The sequence below is a fragment of the Sciurus carolinensis genome, chromosome X (genome assembly GCF_902686445.1).
Source record: "Sciurus carolinensis chromosome X, mSciCar1.2, whole genome shotgun sequence".
NCBI lineage: Eukaryota > Metazoa > Chordata > Mammalia > Rodentia > Sciuridae > Sciurus > Sciurus carolinensis.
In genome coordinates, this window is record NC_062232.1 from 6,165,535 (window position 1) to 6,181,678 (window position 16,144).

Here is a 16,144-nt window from a genome sequence, read left to right on the forward strand (position 1 = left end):
TTGATTCCTATGCCCAACACATGGTCAAATTGGATTTGCTACTACTACTTTCAGTTTGCTGATATCCAGGTATGCACAAAGTGCAAGTCATTCAGAGGTAAACAAACTAAACATTTACTGACTCCCACAGCCTGGTTATAGTCCAGAAATCCCCTTTCTTTGGATCAGCCATGTTGATATCTATTAGGAAATTGCCAGACAACATGATGAATTAACATCTAAGGTAGCTTAAATATCAAGAACCAAATCACAACTTCTGTGAGTTCTTCCCACTCATGGTTACCAGTTGGCATCTGCTCCTACAATGTAATAACTATGTGGACAGAAAGGAGCATGACTTAGATTCATGTCATAGGACCTTGAAAATGCTAGCAAGTTTCTATTTTAGCATACTGTGGATTTCTCCATGATTTAAAGAGAAGGGATAGGACAGGATACATAATCTCATATAGGGTGATTACTTTTAAAAGAGAAAGTGGGTGCTATTAATTACACGGGAACATCAAGCATAAACCAAGACTGTCCTAAGAGAACCTGTCTTGTCTATAATACCAGCTCTGATTATAACCACTTGTGGACTTTAAAGAGATTGCAGGAACTCTGAACCTGTTAATGCTTCTTTAGAATAGGATTAATGATGGTTACCTTGATAATAATTGTGAGAACTAGTAGTAATGTATGGAGAGTATGTAATGTGTGTTTAATAAGTTATAGTTGCTATTATTTGTAGTAATGGTAATCATTGATATTCAGTACTACTATTATTACAAGTTCCTTGGGTAGTCAAAATATGCTTATGTGGAAGATTCATTACCAAACTCATTTTAATATAGAGTACGCTGAAATCTTGAGACTTAAATTTAAATATTCTAACATCCTCTTAGGGTAATCTTTATTGAAATAATGCCCATCTCATCTAATTTTCTCCTATTTCTGTAAACTCTAGGTGTTTTCCAGTTCTACAGAATATCTTGGCAGGACTCAACCACTTTTTTTATCACTTCTTTTCTTCTAGGAATTATATATAAACATTATTTATGTTTGGAGAACCCATATAGCTACCATGAATTTGAGATGATTACTACTGCTACCTTCTTTGTTTAGAATAGGACTTCTCAGTCTTGGGGCAATTAGCATGTGGAGCATGATCATTATTTGTTTTGGGGAGATGTCCTGTACATTATAGAATGTTTAGCAGCATCCTTAGTCTCTATGTGCACTAGGAATCAATAGCACCCCACTCCCCACAGTCCCTGCTGGGATAAAAATGTATTTAGGTATTGTTCAATGTCCCATGGGGGACAAAATCACCCTCAGTTGAGAACTACTAAATTACAAAAAGAAGGTAAAATGTCAAGATGAATAAGATATTATTCATCACAGACCACATTTTATGTAATAGCTAAATGCACTATACATTATTCTACTTCCCCAAACCAATGCTAATGTTATATTAAAATATTTCTCAGTCATATGACTTTCAGATGGGAAATTCTCAAATTTCAACAGTGTGGATTTTAAGAAATATTTAAACATTTTTTGGATGAAAATATGGCAGTGTTATGGAACTTATGCTTCTTTGTTGGGTTTATTCATCAAGGAATTAAATCAGCAAGAATTTGTTGAATTATGAGTATTTCTGAGTTACAAATCTTCAGTCATTCATTATATCAACAAATATTTATTGAGCACCCATTATTTGCCATTATACTAGGTCTTCTACTAATCATTCTTTATATTTAGATGGTGAATTGTTGGGCTAAACATAAGAAAATCAGGCATTAAGGAAAAGTCAGAAACAGCTTTGCTGTAAAGCTCTTGAGTCCTTCTACAAGAAATGTCAGATGAAACTAAAAATGTGTGTTCGACCAAGCATCACAAGGCATTTTTTGTTCATTGTGAAATTGTAGTGACCTTAAAGTGTGTGTTTATGTTTTGGGAGGTTTGGGGCACTTTGCTTGTTATGAAAAAGGTTCATTTCATATTTTAAAGATCTTAGAGACTAAATAAAATTCTCAAATGGAGAATAATTTGTAAATGTAATCTATGTGTATTTCTATTTGTGCTATAATAAAATGTCATCAGATGGAGAACTGCTGGAAAGCATGGGATTCATTCTATCTTGGGATTTCTGCAGATAATAAATAAAGATCCATTTACCCTTAGAAGAAGAAAAATTTAAATGCCATTTGAAATTAGTTTTGAAATAAAAAGATGTGAGAATTTCTCATGAACCCAAATGACATTTTCTTTCATTTTAGGAAGTAATACAAAATAGAATTAAAGATGACTTTCTCTTGTTAATTGAATCCTCTACTACTTTGCAGAATGAATAGCAAGTTCATAAACTTGTTAGGTCCTGACAAATTGAAAATAGATTTTTTTGCATCAATGATTTTAAAAGAAGAAACTGTTATGCTTGGACTTATAATAATGGAATTGGTAGATGGATCCATATATACATATTTGTTTCCATGTTTGACTCATCTCACACATCAAAGTCAATGATATGCAATGAAATTCTTCATGAGTCTCCCAATCTGAATATCAACTTTCTAGGCATTTCCATAGCCTCAGAAACCTTACCATGTTGTTTTGTAGTCAGTTTTTATATATTGGTCTAATGTTTTTAGTATGCTCTAGGCAATACATGGTTTGTATCTGATGTACTGTTATGTTCCCCTGGGCACTTATTATAATATTGAGCACATATTAGAAGTTCAATAAATGCATCCTGAATGTTATTAAGGAAAGATAAGTCATTTGTATAAGGAAATGTCAGTGGCATCTCAAGAAATTTGATTCAGAACAGCTTTCAATATAGGACTTTTTAACCCTATCCGTTGTCTTCCATCCATTCAGTTCCAAAGCATAATTCACACAAAAGGTAATTTATAGATATGTGAGTATAGCATACATGCAAGGCTCTGGGTTCAATCCCCGGCGCCAAAAAAAAAATGGTAATTCATTTAAATTTAAATCAAATTACTTAAGACTTCGAGATCAGAAATGAATTGTTTGTTATCTCTTCAGAGCACTCAACAGAATGAGGAAATTATAACAAAAATATGACAGTCACCAATGAGCATGGCATTGTGCTCCTTTGAAACCACTACTGAGCTGCTCTGTTTGAGATAGGGATCAGGAAACTTCTTAACTGTTGCCCTCCCTTCTGATATTATCCCTCCCCAGTGCAACATGGAATAATGGAAAAAGTCATAAATATTGAAGCCAAAAGAACTGGGTTTAAATCCTGGCCTGTTATGTACCATGTGTGAGCCTATGTGGGCTATTTAATCACTATGAATTCAATTTTCTCATTTACAGAAGATGAAATATTTTCACCTAACACTCAGGTTCAATGGGAGAACTAAAATGAGATAAAATATCTGAAATTCCAGCTATTTCTTTTCTCTTGTCATTTTTTTCTATCAAGGAAGGGTCTTCTTCGCAAACCTCAAGATTTTCTTTTTGTTATATAACCAGTTGTGGTTTCTCAAGCACCATATTTCTGCCTTCTGTTTTATTACTGTTATTCCTATTCACAGTGTTAGAGAAAATACCTGTATTTTAAAAGTATAAACAAACTCCAGGAAAAATATGTTCCCTCATTATTGGAGAAGGATTGTATTATTAAATCTAACAATCGTTAAGTGTAGAGAAATATATGCTTCCCTCGAAAACCATGCATTGTCTATACAGCACACTCTTTCATGTTACCTGACCCTGATTCTATGGGAGCTTTTTACAACTGTGTAAATTATATAACTGATAATAATGCAAAATACATTTTTCTTATAGACCTGAAAATTCTGTCCTATAGATGTTCAAGGGATTTCCTTCTTCCACTGTGGAACTGTCTAGTTTTGTTGCCATTTCCACATTCATTTCAATATTCTTGATCCATAATAATCTGTTTATTGGAGTTTCTCTTGAACTGATTATTACATCTGCTTAGTTCCCACATTGAGTAATGAGTTAAATAAAATCCTTCACATGTATTAATTTTACATCTGTATGAGAGTGATGATTTTACCTTATTTTAGAAAATTTATCTTTAAGGTGAAGTTTTTCTAAGAGGTTTTTTTTTTTTATTTACCCTTTTGAAGTCTTAGGCTCAGAGCCAGGGTTTAGAAGCTTGAAGACCTAAATTCTGTTAAAGACCATCGCATAGCCATGCAACCCAGCACTTTCTATTTAGCTGTCAAAAGAGATCTTAAAGCACTATGTCTGCCAATGAACAGTACCTAAGCTCTCATTTTCCTCCTCTGTTCCTCTGTGGCTTCCACAAATGGGGACTTGTTTTCTCCTTAGACATTCTGCACCATTTCTCAGAGGGTGAGAAGGTCACCACTGTACTGTTAGGAAACAGGTTTTCTGTGTCAGCAACATATCTAAAAATAGAAGCCAGAGTTCCTGATATGTACTCTTCTCTACTAACAACTAGGACAGCTATTCCTCTCTTGCAAAGGGAAATCCTGGACTCCTGGTGCTTATTGTATTTATAAGTGCTAATAGGTCCCCTGCACTTATGCTGCATATTACTTCCATGCCTTATCTCATGTTACACTATGTGTCTTTGTAATTCAGTGTAATTAAAAGTGCATTTATAGGGCTCCTTTTGTATGTGGGATGCTCACTTAGTTTGAGTTCTCCTTAAGTCAAGGATTCAGGTGAAAGTAGTTTATTAGGATGTGAATAATACACTGAATTGCAAGGAGGGAAGTGTAACAGAGTAAAGAAGGTAGACAAGAAAATGTGAGCCAATAAGTTCATTATTCTATGATGGCAAAACTTTATCTCATGAGAACCTTTGGAAGTCAGTATAGGAACACTCCTCAACTATTTTGCCCAAGGGGAGAAGGAGCATGGGCATTTTACATCAATTCTCATTAGTCATTGGATGAAAGTACTCTCAGGAGAAATTCATTCATCTTCACTTCTGGTCTGCCACAAGAGTGGGCAAAATGGCTTGGGTCAGAGAAAGCCCTCAAGCAAAGAAATACAACCACTGCCGTTTGGTAGGCAGGTTGTGCATTAATGTGGTAAGGAATTGGGAATATGGGTGAAATGCTGACACTGGTGCCTTATAAGCTCCAGGGAATACAAAAATATACTTAATCCCTGCATTCAATAAACTCATAACCTGTCATGGCAGAAATACTTGGATTAAACTAACTACAGAGAAATGAGATAATAAGAATAATGTTTTAAGGGAATAAAGTAGAGGAAGCAATGAATTGTGCAGGTGAAAGGGAAAAGAAAGGAGAGATTTCTTGCAGGGTGCTAATGTATCTTTTTATATGTAGAAGAGGAGGAAGATATAGTTCTATTTTGTATTGAGTATGTATCACCAGCCAAAATGTAAACAGAAATCGAAGGGTGAATATGTATTATTGTTCTTTATTTTATATCCTTCATCAAATCCAAAAGTCCCCCAATTTTGCATTGATAAAGATTTTAAAGTGATGAGGAAACTGACCTCTATCTGGATTTTGATATCATGTAATTTCTACCTCCATCTCAGTGTGACAATCTCTGAACTAAATAGAGCAGTCCCTCCAAGAATGAAGTGGAGGAGGTCATTCTCCTACTAGATGCCATCACTTCTTGTGGGCTAATGATAATGAGCAGTGATGTCACCTATGACCTCAAGAGGATTATAGTTTGAAAACATTAGAGTTTCAATGTTTTACCAAACAAACAGAATGGAGTCTTTATCCATGTTTCTTTCATACTAGATGCCAGATTTGTTGAGGCTTTAAGAAGGCCATCTAATTTCTTACATTGTGCCAGATGCAATAGAGCAGAATGGTAGAAAAGAAAGTCCTTTGGTGAAAAATAGCCTCATAAAATCCACAAACCTCGGGTGACAAAGGTAGGAAGTCTACCAAGCCAAAAACCAAAAATCATCCTGAGAGAGTCTTCTCTTTAGAGATTGACCTGGGCTGATACATACCTCTTCAAACATTCACATCTAGTTGTGTGTCATGAATTTACAAACACTTATAGTTGCATAGACCACCATAAAAAATAGTATACTTGAGTATGTGGCCTTCAGCACCAGAATACATGGACTTAACCAGCTGCTCTGCCTCTCATATAAAGATTCTGAGTAGTTTCTGAATCTGTAACATGGGGATTAGGAACAATGGTACTTATTAGTTTTATGAGGAACAAATGACAGCATGTATGTAACATGCTTAACATGTTGCCTGGTACATTGTGAGGCACACACTGTCTTTGTGAAACTCACCCATACTCCAAATCCTCACTTGATTTTCGCCTCTTCATTATACATCAACCATTATCAACTTCCCTTAGTCATAGCATCTAGTCTCCATGACAATTCCATACATAGCTGCAATGATTATATACACAAAAGTTGGCATGTGTTTTTCACATTTGTTTTCTGTCTTCTATTTCATTTGCTCAAGAAGATGATGCCTTGCTAGATAATAGGAATTATCTATCATTGCTTCTAGAAGTTCCCAAAGTCCCTGTAAGTTAGAACATTATAAGTGCCTCTTCCAAATATTTTGTGATCAATTTGTACCTTACTACAAGGTTCAATTGACTTTATACACAAGCCGCCTCTGCTTAATGAAAGTCCAAATAAATTCAGAGAGCAATCTTCTTAGTTCTGAAAGAATGCTACACCAGCAAGCAGCACTCAGAAGCTTCTTTTTCCTGTCCCTGAGCAAGGTTGAGCCCTTTATATAATGTTGAAAAGTAATAAAAAAGAATAAAATTGTAGACTTCAGATCCCAGAGTTAGAGTTTTCTCTCATTATGTCCCAATGTTTGAGATTGTTAAATGAAAACATTCCCCTAGCCCAGGCAATAAATTATACTGGGAAATATACTAAAGGACCAGATAAAATGCCATATGGAGTGGCATGCTTTTGCCTTTCCATCATAGTCAGCATTTTCCTGGTGTATGTTTAAATACATCACATATTTGGACTGAAAGAAGATGTAAAAATGATTACAAAATGCCATTAGTCAGAGACAAAAATCACAGAATGCACAACCCATGAAGGCAACAGTCTCTATATTCCTTCTTTCCTCAACTACTTCCTTCCTGCCCCACTCCCATCTCTACCTTCTGATCTACAGGCTAGTTCTAATACATCCCAAGCAGAAAGCTGTTGGGTGATTGGAGAGAAATCAGCTTTGCTTGTTCGTTTAATTATTCATCAAATATTTATGGAGGATTAATAATGTGCTCAAATCTGGGGACGTAAAGTTGAATAATAAACAGATCCTGAGGCAAAACACTCCAAAGGCCCTTACAGGCCTCCAGATTCACAAGCCTCTAGCATAGCTGTGTAATTAATAAATGAACACAAATCTAACTCATGAGCTTGGTATACAACAACACAAATCTTAGGGTCTTTACTATACTGCTAATAGTAATGAGGGAGACAGCATGGTACAAAAACCAGTTCTGTATGCTTACTAGCTGTATGCCCATGGGAAAAAACTCTCACTCTCCATTTACTTATCTGTAAGATAAGGATAATTGTAACATGTATGTACTTTTCTATAAGGTTATTAGAAGGATTAAATGAGTTAATTTGCAGAGTTCTTAGAAAAATACTTAACATATAGTAAGAGCTCAATTAATATAAACTAACAATGTTAATATTAACTATTTATGGGACCCTACAATGAAAATTATGTGAAACACATGCATGGGCACAGTGAGGAATAAAGGACTGGTTAAGACAGCAATTAATGGATAACTTGGACACTAAGTATCTTTACCTCCCTTCATCTTTTGTGTGATAATTGTACATAACACCTTCTGGATTGGTCTTCTGGGTCTTATGCTTGGAACACATAAAATACACAAAAATCTTCCTACTTAATAAACCAACTGAGAAGTATTTTTAATAGGAAAAAACCTCTGTTTTGTGGTATATTTAAAAATTTTAAGTGCCTTCTGAAAGACAGAGGAGAAAGGTACCAAAATATTAGAAGCCTGGTGGTCTTTGTTAGATTCATGGTGACTGCACCCAAAATTGGCCTAAGCTTGTATAAGTGGTCTCTCTATGGCAGATGACAGAGTACTACTTCACCAAGTAAAGAGAGGCCATTAGATGTGAAATTACACTGACTATCTTGCAAAGTTATTATTAGAGTGAGGAAATGGTGTTTCTCCTCCACTGCAAGGGTAATTGCTCCATCTAAATTATTCATGATCCTTTCAGTCCCTTCAAGAACTTTACTCCATCAATTATCCTGTCTCTTCTATAGTATGTTCAATCTCTTTTTCCTATATTACCAAACACACTCTTAATTTAAAAAAATAATAAAGCCCTCTGTTTCCTCAAACTCTGTGATCTAATATCCAATCTTCCTCTTTCCCTTTGGTTCTAAACAAATGAGAATGTACACACTTATTTTCTTCCACTTTCTCAAATTTCATTCATTCTACAACCAACTCAACCTTGGTTTTGCCTAACTATTCTAGAGAAGTTGTTCTTGCAGAAGTAAAGAATGTCCCACTTCCTTCAGTCTCCTCCTTGATCCTTTCCACTCAACATTCCTTCTACATTGACATGGTTAGTTTCCTTGTCCTCAAAACTCTCTCTTTTGTTAACAGTAATGACTGTGTCTTTTGTCGGTTTTCCTCTAGATTTTCCAACCTCTCCTCTATATTCCTTGTTGAGTCTTTCTCTCCCTCCTTCTTCAATGTTTATGTGCATGTAAATTCTGCCCTCTTCTCTATTCATTATACACTTTCTTACTGGGTGATCTTAGTTAAAATATTGTCATTATCAGATGACTGCCTTTCTTATGTTTCTAGCCCCAGTATCTCTTCTTGGCTCAAGATTAACCTTTCATTTCAACTGTAGATTATACATCCTTATCTGAATTTGTGGAAGTCACCTCAAATGCAACATGTACAAAGTCAAACTCATTATCTTCCTCTCCCAGCATCATTTTCTTACTATGTCCTGAGTAAACAAAATCACTCAGTCTGTTCAATAGCTCAAACTGGAAATTTGAGTCAAATATTGCTCTTTCTCATATACCCCCATACCTTTTATGATGCAATTTGATCTTCAGCTTATCTTGTGAATCTAGCTCTTTTCTAACTCCAAACCCTAAACTTCATCATCTCCCCCTTGTGGGTAATTATCATGGCACTCTGGATGATCACCTTTCTAGTATATCCTTTGAAAGGCATGCTGAATTCTCTCTTAGAAATCACACCTAATCATGATTCTTTCTGCTTAAAAACCTTGTATGCCTCCACATTTTCTGTGGTTAAATCTGTTTTAATACTTTCCTTTGCACTCTACCCTTAACTAAATTTACTCCCTAGCCTTATCGTCTGACTTTCTTCTTACTTCCTGTATGTATACTTATCTTTTATTATCCCCCAAAGTAGTCATGTTTTTTCACACTTGAAAGTTCCCTACTTGAAGTTTCCTTGCCAATTCATTAAATACCTACATAGCTCTCTTAAGATCCAATTCAAACTTTTTAAATGCAACCTATCACTGAAACTGGAGGCTTCTAAATAAATGCACAAGACTTAATAAAAGTAAGCCACCAGGGTCATTAATTTCTATTCACTTATTTTGTTGTCATTGGTAGGAAGTCCTGTACTAAGCTACTGTTTACTCCAGGGTTACATAACTGACAATAAATCCATGACTTTCCCTTGAAAAAAAGATCCAATTCAAGTACCACCTCTGTTTTGGACTGAACTCTCACATATCAAGGACTCCCCAGAGAAAGATAATCACTATTAGTGGGTGCCTTAGTTGGGATTTTCAAGCCTTTATGAAGACTTCTGATTCATTGTCTCATCATCTGGGAAAATCCTCCATTTAGAGAACCCTCTTTGATTTTTTTTTTATAAAGTTGGTAGATGAGACCCAAAAGGAGAATTTTAGAGGAGGTCCAACCACAGGTTCACTGATTGGAAGGAAGTAAAGACTATAACCATTAAGTGAACCTGATATTGCTTTAGTAGTCAGAAATTACTGACAATTCAGGTATATCCAATATTAACAATGAGTGTTATTGGATGTCTTTAATTTTACTTATGAAACACTGCAGACACTGAGTAGGAAACTTTTCTTAAGCCACTGAATTGTATTTGGGTAAGTTGGAAGCCACCATCATCCCTGTTCACTATTAAGCACAGAAAATAGAGCTTTGTATAAATAAGATATTAACCCTGAAATAGTATTGAAGTAGAAGGAAGTAGGATAGTAAGATCTCAGGTTAGAATGCTAGAAAGTTAATCATCCTTTACTTGCTGCCTAGCACAGTGCCATATGCATAATAAATGTGTTATATATATTGATATGTGGATGAACCCACTCACTCAGCACAAACATTTATTAGATTTCTAAAGAAGAAGTACACAAAAGCCTGGGGCTTTGAATATAAATAGATTGAACCTATAATATAAAGGAGAATTACTATGTTAAACTACATTCAATAAATATTGCAGATTGAGAATAAGTGTCCCTATTATCATTCTTTAATGACATACATTCCTCTCCATCCTAGGCTTTATATATCTGTAAAGATTGTGTTTTTCTAAGTTCTGTGTGGCAGCAAAATAACTTTTCCTTTCCCCCAAATGATAGAAATGGTAAAGAAAATTCCAGCTTTTTTCTGTTCAGAGAATGTGGTAAGGAGCCAAATGAGATAGCTCACAGGAAAGCACTTCATGCATTTTAAATGAATCACAAATGCTAGCAGACAATAATTCAGTGTTATAGTTAAATTACTAAAATCTGAGTTTGCATTAGCATAGATTCTGGGATTAAAGATTGGTGTTATCAGTTTTTATTTACTAAATGTTCATTGGCTGCCTACCTACTATCAGGTGTTAGAGGTATGATGGAGAATGAGGTAAGTCCAATCCTGGCCTGATAATGTGGAACTGAATGAGACAGTGAAGCAGGCAATCTCAGGATAGACTGAGCATGTAGGGAAGGATAGATTCGGTATTTTAAGAAAAGCTTTCTAGAGAAAATTATATTGAAACTGAGGACTGAAGGATGATCCGCAAAATTCCTTCACCCAAGCTATAGTACTTTTAAGTATACACTAGCCCCTCTTAAATGACTTCAGTTGGATAGATTTTGAGTTCTTCATTCCTTGGGTGACATCTCTGCTTGCTTTTTTGTGCATTCAGATAAAGACAGAGCCAATCAGAAATTCAACCAGTAGGTTGGTAGAAAGGCAGGCCTGATGAAGGTAAATGAATGTACAAAACATGAGAAGAAAAGGGTTAGAGAAAGGAAAAGTTTGAGGCTGGAACATAGAGTTGGAGGGCATGACTAGAAATGTGGAATGAAAATGTTGAAATGGACAACATTGATGTTCTATTCAGATTTCTTAGACCCACACAGGAAGATACAGAAGTATCTGAGATACTTCACCATGCATCCACATATACCCTGAGGGCAGTTCTTCACCAAGAAGTGACACCAAAGAAAATATGAAAATTCTGCTTTTGTTTCTAATTAGGAATACTCTTGTGTGTAGCTTACACTCTAGAGTTCCCCTGAGGGACCCAGGAAGCCCACCCTCTGTTGGACTTTTTCTGAGATTACACCATTGCTTGTCTTTTCCTCTTCCTTATCAGATTTCTTCACACTCTTGTATGTCTCTCTTGGTTGTTTATCTGTAACATATCAGTTGCATGCAAGGTCTGCTTCTTGGAAATCCAACATCAGACAGATATGGTGAAAAACCCAACCATGAAGACCATTATAAGCCATGTGCAGGTGCATGAACTTTATCCAAAAGTGAAAAGAAGTCCAGGAAGAGATCTAAGTGTCACTAGAGGCCTAGAACAAGAATACTAGAATTTTGAGCTCTTCACCCACTAGTGACAACTCTACTTGCTTTTTTGTACATTCAGATAAAGATATAGGCAATCAGGCATCCCAGAGCAGCTGCACTGCAGCTTTTCTTTTAAAAGTACAAGAGTTTCTTTATGATTTTAGGTTTGCTATAGGATCTATTTATTATACACTTTATTTCTTTGTCATCTTTTCCCCTGTCACATCACCCCTCAGAAGTCAATAACTTTTTTCAAAGATGTCATTATGCAATTCATATGGCATGTTGAATGTTGTGACTGATGAATACTTTTAGTTAATACCCTGAACTGCTATGCTTTATTGTTGAATCAGATAATTTATTTTGGCATTTATATGAAAAGTTGGATACTGTGGGAGTACCTGCTCATTTGACAATTTATGCACTGTTTATAATGGTATATAGTGTTAGCACAAGGTCAAAATTCTTATATAATTATTATGTTCTTTGAATCCATGGTGGAACAAGAGAGGCAAATAATCCTATCCTGAAAGCTTCAACATGCCAATCCACTTCCACTGAGCTCCACAAAGATTCCTTTACCTAAAGTACAGTGCTTTAAACTATACATTAATACCTCTTAAATGAGCTCAAGGGGATGGGGGCTGTGCTATGGAAGACTCTTCACTTAGAAGAAGCTCTTTGCAAACTCATTTTCAAAAATAGGCAGGATATAAAATGAGTGTGTAATTATCCTATCTGCTGAATCAAATTGACAAGTAGAAATGTGGAATTTTCTGTTTAACATAAATGTATTCTCTTGGTGAGGAAATTTTTATTTAATGGGCTTCAGGATATTTGCCCCAAGTGTGAAATTCATGCATTTTGCTAAAAGTGCTGCATGTAATAAACTTGGTTGCCATTCAGTGAAACTATGGAACAGGAAGCCACTGGCTGGGTTTTAAGTGGGGATATTGCTCAGAATATTTTTATAAAGAGTGTGTATAAATGAGTCACATGTGCATGATTAACAAATATGAATCTTAGAAATAAAGGTTTTTGGGGGAGATAAGAGGAACATATATCCCAGACTGTGGGTAATTCCTCCTATTTTGGGAGAGATAGAGAAAATATGTCTGATAATATAGGTTAGTTTGATATGGATAAAGTTAAATATGCCTCTGGTCACAGAGAGGTCACTAATTCCAAGAAATGGAATAGGGATGCTACAGGGAAAATAAATACCGTATAGTGTAGCAACCTTGTTGCTAACAACTGACCTCAAATTTTAAAGAGAATAATCAACATTTATCATTAAAAGAAATCCTCTGAACAAAAGGTGAAAATTTTGGTGCCAGGGCTTCCTATTAATAAGGCATTGTACGGGTCATGTGTAACATTTTCTTAGGATGATCTCCTAAAGTTTTATATTTTTGGAAGATATTGTATATTTTATTTTAAAAAAAAGAGAAAATCTCAGAATTCTGGGGGAAATGCTATTCCCTTGTTCATAGTCCATGACATCTATAACTAAAGATTCAGCAAAATTACCTCCCTGTCTAATCTAATACCATCATTTCCCCATGGTACTGAAGAAGCAGCCATGGTATCGGAAGCAAATTATAACTAGGACTCTGAGTTCAGAACCCAGGCTATACAAATCAAAAGTTGAAGACAGAGTAAGCAAATGGTGTGTATTCCAGTAACAACTTCATAGTTGATTTTTATTCAGTGTCTTTTCTTGGTCTGGTGTATCTGAGACTGCCAACCCTCAATCAGCAGAAAAAAAAATTAATCAGTGTTCCACTATCTGTGGTTTGCCCAGTGTAATACAAACCATGCTAATGACATTGCTGTGGGCACATTGAAGCAATGTTTTAAATGAAGGATTGAAAGAATATATTAGGGCTTTGAGCTAAAAGCTAAAGGCGTAGAAAACCTATTCAGTGAAATAATGGAATATATCCCAAACCTTGGGAAAGAAATGGACATCCAGATATAGGAACCATATACAACCCTAAATAAACATGCCCAGAAAAGAACCTCTGTACAACATATTATAATTAAACTGCCAAAAGTACAGAATAGAGAAATAATATTTGAATCTTCAAGAGAAAAGTGCCAAGTAACTTATAAAGGCAAACTCATCAGAATAATAGCAGATTCTCAACAAAAGTCTAAAGGCCAGGAAGACATGGGATGATGTATATCAAGCCCTAAAAGAAAAAAATGCTAATCTATATTACTATATTCAGCATAATTATTCTTCATAATTGAAGGAGAAATGAAGACCTTACAATATTAGCTTACGCTAAAGGAATTCATAACCTCTAAACAGCACTACAGAAGATACTTAAAGGAATTCATTTCACAGAAGAGGAAGCAAGATAAACACAATCATGAGAGCAGGAGAAAATAAATCTCACTAAAAGAGTAGATAAGCAAATGATAATTAGGAAAGAATCAAACATAATTAATTCAATAAACCATAAAACACCTAAGATGAATAGGGAGAAAGGAGCAAAGACAGATTATTCAAAACATTGAGAAGAAAAACAACAAAATGACAGAAACTAGTACATAAATTCCAGTAATAACCCTGAATGTAAATGATCTTAATTCTCCCATAAGAAGACACAAATTAGCTGATTGGGTTAAAAAATAAGAACTGAAAATTTGTTGTATACAAGAAACTCTTCACCAGCAAAGACATACACAGAAAGTGAAAGGATGGAAAATAATATTCCAAGCAAATGGAATCCAAAAACAAGCAGAAACAACTATTCTTACATCTAACAAAATAGACTTCAAGCCAAAACAAGTCAGAAAAGACAAAGAAGGTCATGACATGTTGATAAAGGGAGCAATACATCAAGAAGATATTACAATAATAAATATATATACATTGAGCATTGGAGCACCTAACTTTATAAAACTAGCACCACAGAACATATAAGAAGAGATAGGCCCTGATCTAATAATAGTGGATGTCTTCAAGATCCCACTCTGACCAGACAAAAAAATCAACAAAGAAGCATCAGAGTTAAATTATACTATATTTCAAATGGACTTAACAGACAGCTACAGAATATTCCATCAAAAAGCAGAATACATATTTCTTTCATGAGCTTATGGAATAGTCACCAAATTAAATAATATTTTAGCTTATAAGTCAAGTCTTAGCAAATACAAAAATAATTCAAATAATTTCTTACATCTTATCAGACCATAATGAAAAGACACTGGAAATCAAAAATGAAGAGATACTACATAAATTACCTAAACATATGGCAATTGAACAATACACATATGAGTAAACAGTGGGTCACTGAATAAATTGGAGGAAAATTGGAAATTAGAATTAAATGAAAATGGAAACACAGCATACCAGAACCTATGTGATACAAACAAAGGAATACTAAAAAGGGAGCTTTTAGCTGATTGCCTACATTAAAAAAAAGGTCTCAAATAAATAACCTAATGATCCTCTTCAAGCCTTATAAAAACCAACAAAAACCTAAAGCCAATAGAAGGAGAAAACAATAAATGTCAAAGCAGAAATAAATGAAATAGAAACTAAATGAACAACAAGGATCTGGGAAACCAAGAGTTGATTCTGTAAAAAGATAAACAAAATGGACAAACCTTTAGTCAAATTAACCCCCCAAAAGAGAGAGAAGATCCAATAGAATAAATTTACAGATAAAAGAGGAATATTGCAAGATATACCACTGAAATCCACAGTATCATTAGGGAATACTTTGAAAAAAAATTATATGAAAATAAATTAATAAATTTTAGACACATTATCTACCAATATTAAACCAAGAAGTAATAAAAAATCTAAATATATTAATAACAAGCAAAGAGAGTGAGGCAGTAATAAAAAGTCTCTCAACAAAAAAAAGAATCCAGACCGGGGGCGGTGCCATCACCAGTCATCACAGTCACAGAGTGAGATGGCAGGTGAGTCAGGTCACCTGCACCTTGGAGGTAGCAGGTGGGCACCCAACCCACCTGCCTTGCAGAGCTAGGCCACGGGCAGCCAACCCGCCCAACCACCAGGCCAAGCACAGACACCATCACTGAGCGACCCCGCCTGACCACCACACCAAGGTCTGTTGCCATCTGCGGAGCAAGCCAGCAGACCAGCCAGCCTGCCTGCATTGCGGAGCTACCCAGAGGCTTCTTTATAGGCTGGTGCAGGCATTTCAAATTATTCCTGAGAGCGTGGCCATCATCATTGTAAGCGCAACTCCCTTCCTGAGACACCTACAGGAGGCTAGAGGACCTTTGACAAGACCCGCAGGAATCAAGAAGAAGAGGTATTGAGAGACTCG

At 35.4% G+C, this 16,144-nt stretch overlaps 1 protein-coding gene across 1 annotated transcript in view; it reads right to left on the minus strand.

Annotated features, from left to right (window-relative positions):
• The window catches only part of LOC124972246 (glycine receptor subunit alpha-2-like), a 177,299-nt gene that overhangs the window by 129,891 nt on the left and 31,264 nt on the right, over positions 1 to 16,144 (minus strand). The gene's annotated exons all lie outside the window — the stretch shown is intronic.